This window comes from Pseudorasbora parva, chromosome 14, assembly GCF_024679245.1.
Source record: "Pseudorasbora parva isolate DD20220531a chromosome 14, ASM2467924v1, whole genome shotgun sequence".
Lineage (NCBI taxonomy): Eukaryota > Metazoa > Chordata > Actinopteri > Cypriniformes > Gobionidae > Pseudorasbora > Pseudorasbora parva.
In genome coordinates, this window is record NC_090185.1 from 11,313,591 (window position 1) to 11,321,384 (window position 7,794).

A 7,794-nucleotide genomic window follows, 5' to 3' on the forward strand; every position below is an offset into this window, starting at 1 on the left:
CGTTGCTGTTTACGAATTGCTTCTCTGCCCCGAAGTACCCAATATTGGCAACGCAGTTCAGCCAAGACCCGTTCTGAGCCAGGGTGGAGGAGTCGCTGATCTGTCTCCTTAATTAGCAGCTTGGTGAGGGGATGGCTAGAGTCCAACACAATTGGATGTATAGTCTCCAAGTCCAGGTCACTAGCACGCCGTAGCCGACCACCCACTCTAATGAGACCAGTGGCCCCATCATACTCAGGGGCGAGCGAGCTCAAACGACTGTCAGCTGGAACTAACTGTCCGGCCTTTAAAGCCCTAACTTCAAGCGGGAATGAGTCACTTTGAGCCTGTGCCAGGAGGAGCCTCTCTGCTTCAATATAATCAGAAGCCTCGACTGAAGAGTCAGTGTCTGTGCCGGCCGCCCCATGCAGGGATCTAACAGTAGCCTGGATGAGCTCTTGCCATGCGTGGAACTGGCTTGGATCAGGAATGGAACTACTAGGCATGGAAACCATTCCAATAAAGGCAGACTTCTTTAACTCACTGAAGTCTGGCTCATCTTTCGGTTTAGGTGTAGATGGCCACTGGTCCACTGGCTGGTTTAGGAAAGACGGTCCTGAGCTCCACTGATGCGGGCCTGTTAAATCAGTTAGTGTAAGCCCTCGTGTGATGTGGTCAGCAGGGTTGTGCACAGACTCAACATACCTCCATTCGGCCATGTCAGTCAGGGTCTGAATTTCTGCTACACGTGTTCCTACGAACACCTTATAGCGGCAGGACTCCGATGTCAGCCAGTGTAACACAGTTGTAGAGTCCGACCAGAAAGTAACCCTTTGAAGAGGAATGGTCAACTCCGTTTGGATCACCTTGGCCAACTGGGCACCAGTCAGTGCTGCACTCAGCTCCAAGCGAGGCATAGACAGACATTTCTTTGGAGCTACTCTAGACCTGGCCAAGACAAAGGTAACTGTGACCTGCCCTTGACTATCTGTAGTACGCAAATAGGCTACCGAGCCATAAGCTCTTTCCGATGCATCACTAAAGACATGAAGCTCGTGAATGACAGGAGAGTTGTCATTGGATGCCAAGGTGTATGTTCGAGGGAACTGCAACTGAAGGAGAGTCGGGAGTTCTCCTACCCAGGTAAGCCACTGTTCTCTCAAATGCAGAGGTTCGATGGGGTCGTCCCAACCAAGCTTGTGCTTCCAGAGGTCTTGGATAAGAACCTTGGCCCTGGTAGTGAATGGGATAATGAACCCCAAAGGGTCATATTGACTTGCCAAAGTCCTATACACGTTCCTCATGGTAGGAGCGGTCATCTCCATAGAGCGCAAGTTATAGCCCAGGGTGTCATTGATACAATTCCACCGCAAACCAAGAGTGGGTTCTTGGAGGTCAGTGCTGCTTTGTGCCAACCAGCGCTCACTATTAGCAGACTTGGCCTCTGTGGGAAGGTGTTGGATGACAGATGGCACGTTGCTTGCCCATTGTCTTATCTCAAAGCCTCCATCTGAGAGCATTTGACGCAATCCATCCACTATTGCTTTAGCTTCATCTATGGTTGGCGTGCTGTGGAGGCAGTTATCAACATAGAATGAATGTTCTACTATGTCGACCAGGTCAGCCATGTCATCTTTGTGTCCTTGGGCGTGGTTTTGAAGGGCATAAATAGCACAACATGGGCTGCATGTAGTGCCGAACGGAAGCACCTGCCATTCATATATATCAGGTTCCACCTCCCTGCACATGTCTCTCCAAAGGAACCGCAGCACTGACTTGTCCCCGGGCAGCAATCGTACCTGGTGGAACATACCTTTGATGTCCCCGCTGATTGCAACAGTGTGTTGGCGGAATCTCAGGAGGACACCCAGCAAAGAAGGTCCCAAAGTCGGTCCAGGCAGCAGTTGATCATTCAAGGATTGTCCCTGGTGTTTAAAGGAACAGTTAAAGACTATCCTGTCCTTATCGTTGTGATGTACCAGGTGGTGCGGGATGTACCAAGACTCTACACTGTCGTTGGCCTCCTCTGGAGTTATCTTAGCCACATAACCAGCCACCTCTAACTTTCGGATCTCGCTGCAGTAGGTTTTAGCCCTCTCTGGATCCCGTGCCAGTCTGCGCTCAGTGCTACGTAAACTGGGGAGCGTAGATTCTTTAGTTGCATGGAGTAAACTCACTGGCGTTTGTCTCAGCAATGGAGTAGCGTATCGTTGAACACCATCCACATTCACCCGGATAGTGGCATTTTGCAGCAGGGTGTACGCCTCTCTATCCTGTTTGGACCTGGTGACTATTTTCTCGTTATAAGGGAGAGTGTCAACTTGCCAAAGCCTTTCTACATGGTGGACAAGGTCATCCTGAGTTGGAACTGTCATGATGTGAAGACACTGCTGATTCCCTCGTGAGGGTTGCATTGGACTCATCGGGCCCTGGAGAGACCATCCCAGTTGTGTGCAGACAGCAATGGGTCCCCCTATTGGACCTTTGCGTATGGGCTGAATTGGTGTCAGAAGGTGGGGATTATCTGACCCGATAAGGAGCAGCGGCTTTACCCTGTCCACATGAGGCAGCGGCAGATCCTTCAGGTGTCTATAGGCATTTTGGAGGGCAGCCACTGGATAGTTATGCTCCGCTAGACACAGACCGGTTGCAGTAAATGCGTTGTGTATGGTGAACTTCGTCATGGGCTTGGACACTGAGGACACCTCAAACGATATTGACGATCCATCCAGTTCAGTGGGACACTGTTGAATTGTCTGTAGGGGAAGCAATTCAGGGGTACCAGTTAACTTGAGCTGCTGAACTACTGGCTGAAGCACTATGGTTCTCTCTGATCCATCATCGAGGACTGCATGGGCTTCCATTGTATGTCGCCCATTGCGGAGAAGAACTTTAACCACTTTCAACATGACCTTCTGAGAACGGTTAGGTTTGTCAAGGTATATCCTGGTAGGTGGTGTGCTTACCATGAGTACAGCCCTGGAGGTGTCATTAATGGAGTCATGTAGTACTGTGAGATGTATCTCTTTACAGACCTTGCATGGACGCTTGAGGTTGCATGCCTCTGCTGCATGTGCCCGACCACATCTCCAACAGCGTTTTCCCTCTTTAATCCAAGCGACGATTTGAGAAGTGGTTAACTTCTTGAATTGGTCACATGAGTTGAGGTAATGGTCCCTGTTGTCACAATGGGGACAATATGGCTGAAGCTTTGAGCTGGGTTTCAGGTCTGCAGATTTAGGTGACCTTGTGCTGCTTTCATTGGACAGAAGAACTGGTGTTGGCCGTTCCTTTGGACGAGTGGATGTCACAGCCTTACCATAGGACCTGAATGAGTCACTCTGGAACAAGGTTGCCGCGCGGTTGGAGATGCGTTTAGCTTGAGACTTGATCTCTAACCAGGTGGCCAGATCAGGAAGCGTATAGGTCCTGTCAGTACCCGTCTGGAGAATACCTCTGCTCAGGCAGTATTCGACAAAGCCGTCACGATAAGCAGATGGTAATTTACTTAGCAGACGATCCACATGAGAGCCACACATGAGCTCATAACCGTTCTGGCCCTCAAGAGTCCTCAGCATGCCCACCAATGATTGAACAGATAATGCAAAGGAGTCAAAAGCGTGAGCATCACCCATTTTGAGTGGTGGAGTGCTCATGATGGCACCCAACTCTGACTGCACAAGCTGTCTTGGCTGGCCATACTTGTCTTGAAGAGCCTGCAGTGCAGCTGAATAAGGGCGTGGATGGTACATATAGGCCTTAGCCAGCTGTTGAGCACTAGGAAGTCTTAAATGGCTAAGTAAGACATGATATTTGTACTGTTCACTGAGATGGCTGTGACTGCTCAGCAAATTGTCCAGGGCCAACTTTAACAAGGCAAAGTCACTCTCATTACCACTTTCAAACATCGGCAACTTGGGCTGTGGAATGCCATAGGCCGATGCAAACAGTAGCTCCGTACCAGGGTATGCTGGATGACCATCATGCAGAAAGGGCAAGAATGAAGGTGGTTGAGCATGGCTGGAGCCAGTAGGTGGCATGGCGGAAGCCTGATAGCTGGTAACTGGTGGCTGCAGCGGACGTGTGTGTGTTGTCACAGGAGGAACTACTTTCTGCAGTGCCACTGAATAAGGCATTGTAAGTGGTGGCAGTGTTGCTGTAGTAAATTGCTGTGGCACATATGGCGTGCTTGTATTTACGGGCTGTGCAGCATTGGACATGACAATGGCTCTTGAATGAGGTTGGGGAACCAAATTCGGTCTTGATGGCACAGTACGAGCTGGAGCAGATATAGGGGTTGTCTGAAATACATTGGAGACGGGTGGTGAGACTGCTTGTGGTAACCGGTGGAGTGCTGAAGGTGGTGCACTCTCAGATTTGGCTGTCAACTGCTGTGGTCTAAGTGATGGCTGAGACACCCAAGAGTCATCAGGAATAATCTGTTCAGCTGGACAAATTTGTATGGTAGAGGTCACCGCTGGTGACTGAGTGATGGGCTGCTGGAGTGAGGATGATGGATGAGGTGGACTTATGGCTGGACTGATGTGTACGAGCTGCGGTGGAGGCAAAAAGCTGTCCGATGAGCCTGGAAGCATAGGAGTCGTTGAACCAGAGTCTTTAATTAGCATGGAGGATACAAGCTTCGCTACCTCAAGCTCAGTCTCTGCTTGTTGCAGCTTACGCTGTCTGTCTAGATGCTTGGATAAGGCCTCCTTTGCCGTGAGAGCTTCCTCTTGAATACGCTGGGCTTCTTTCGCTTGTGTCTGTAGCCGTTGGTATTCCACATCAGCCAGTGAATCCTCCTCCATTTGCTGGCGGAGACTGTCTAACTGCTTCTGTTTAATCTTCTCCTCCAACATAGCAGTCTGGACACTGGAGAGTTCAGGTGGAAGATAAACGCCAGTGGAGGTTATAGAACGCCTACTCGTCCTGGAATGAGAGCTTGCGCCACTACGAGACGTTTTCCTCGAGCTGCTTCTTGGTTGACTGGGACAGTGGGAAGAAGCGTTAGGAGGAGGGTCCTCAGTGGGTCGGTAGCCAACCTCATAATCGTCCAGGTGAGAAGGCAGATTAGTCCTGCGGCGAGGTCTATCCATTGTCTCTAATGTGTCACTTGCTGCTGGATCCATATTGGTTTAAACTTGCTCTCAATCCGGCTCGAAGGACCATAATAATGTAGTGAAGTCCCACTACAATCAATATTTTACTGGTTGAGGCGGCCAAATATGAATCTGATTCCGATCAGAGAATCAGGAATGGAGAAGAGATTGTTGGTAACGAAGCATTTATTTGCAATCTTGAATATGCATCTGTGGTATGCAGCTGTGATATTGTATGGTCTACAGAAAGAAATAAAGAGAAATAATTTATAATGATATTCGTCTAACATATGTCTCATTTCACAATTACACTTAGGGATATCAAATACCTGATACAAAATATATATATATCTTCAACTGAAATCTCAGTATTAAGAATCACAAAGTTAACTAAAATACAGTATTACACTGCTGTAAGCAATAGTAAACAAACACTCGCGCTGTATCGGATTAGAACACTAGCGCGCTGATGACTCGTGGTGACTCAGCAGATTCGTTCGGCAAATTACGGCAGAAAAAGCGGAAAAAACTCGAACAATATAAACATCGGAAACAATCAATCACATGCAGGACATATACAGATATGATATAAAGGTACATATGTACTTACATGTATTGCATTAACGCATTAAACATTGCATAACCAGCAGCATAAACGAAGATTGACAGTCATCTTCTACCGGTGCGCGTCACTATATACGGAACGTGCGGAAACGATATTAGTTCCTACCCAGCTAACAATTTTAGGTTATAAGAACGTTTCCCTAACGTTCCCATTAGGTTCTAAAAACGTTTTTGAACGTTCTAGGAACGTTGAAATGTCCAGTTTGTGGAACGTTGTATTAACGTTCTCATTAGGTTCTAAGAACGTTAAATAACGTTCTAATAAGGGTGTGGAGTATGATCAAATAAAATATTCCTGTTTTCTCCTTTAATGTACTTGCTTTTGTTTATTGACATCTTATTCTTTCTTAAAAAAAGCTAAAACCACTTTTATAATTGACTTTTATATTTATATTACATTTATATTTAATACATAATTAGTTTACTAGATTTTTCTTCTGATTGTAAAAAAATAAATATATACACGAAAATAGCATTCAAGTGTCATTAAGTTGTCTCTAGATATACAAATTATGTATCTGAAGTTTGAGAAAAAAGCTGTATGACTAATTTGTAATGACTAATACTTTTTTTAATGTAGTAACGTTTTTAAAACGTTCCACTAACAATGTAAGAATAACGTTTTATAGCTAACGTTTTTAGAACGTTTCTCAATAGCAAATAACGTTGGCACAATGTTCTAATAACGTTACTGGAAGAACGTTTTTTGATAACTTTGAGAGAACTTTCAGATAACGTTAGCCAACGTTCTGAGAACGTTCCCTGTTAGCTGGGTAGGACAGGCTTTCTGACACCAACAGTGCACACGTGTTAAATCATATATATATATATATATATATATATATATATATATATATATATATATATATATATATATATATATATATATATACAGCCATTCCATCTGTTCAGCAATTGGTGAAAAAAGGGGTCTTTTTGGTGCTGTTGTTATTGCAAAAATGACATAAATATATATTCTTCAAACATTCTTGACTCTTGTCTTGCCTCTCTGCAATCTTTATAATATCTGACTGTAATTTAGTGACTGCATATAGCCTACTGATTCCACCTTTATTTTACCTGATAATGAACTTAGTTAAACTTAAGGAGGTTAATCAATATACAGTTTAATTCAAGAAACAAGATTTTTAAGGTACTCAACTTTTTTTTAAAAGATTGATATACATTTTTAAATTATATTTTGTTTAAACTAATGTGTTTAAATTTAAAATTGTGACTCAAAGCAAGTATAACACACTTTGTAATTAACCTCTGATGCATTTTGAATAAAAAAAATCACATAAATATACTCCTGAGATTAAACATCTTGATACTATGTAGGCTACTAACTAAACCACCTGGGTCGTAGAACTGAGGTCCTGAAACTGCAGCACACCGCTATATCATCCAGCTCTGAAGGTGGCGCTGTCACAAAAAATGAGGGTCCTAGAATTGCGGTCCTGAAACTGCAGCCTCCGGTTGTGCAGGAATATACTACTGGGCTTTGTTGGTCTCATGATGCTGATCATCAGCTTTCTCTGTCAACTCGGGCTTTAATCCTGAGTTTAGGAGTTTAGCTGTGACAACAGTAGTGAACAGCCAATCACATGCTGTGGATCAGTCAAACTGAGATTCACTTCTCTCTTCTGCAGAATATTACATGACTGAAAAATATTAAAATAATTTACACAGCAGCAAGAAGAAAAGAGCTGTCTGTGAAAGAGGACATTTTAAAGAAAATCAGAGCAAGTAAAGGGTATGAAGTTAGTTTAGAGAACTGAACATTAAACTGCATTGTATTTATTGTATTGTATTTAACCGAGTGCCTATTAATGGTGGATTATCTAAAAGTATACATGTGTAGTTGATTAAGTGTATAATAATTGCATGATACCTAAGTCATTATTTTTTTTAAATTATAAATAAGCATTGTTAAAAGCTAGACACTTTTAAAAACCTTTATTGACCTTTAATTTGGAGCAGAAACAGGGGGAGTGACTTATTACATCAGAGGTGTCACTTTACTCACAGCTGATTGGTCCAATTTCAGTTTGAGATGTCTTATCCAGAACATAACCTGACCCAGAGCAGG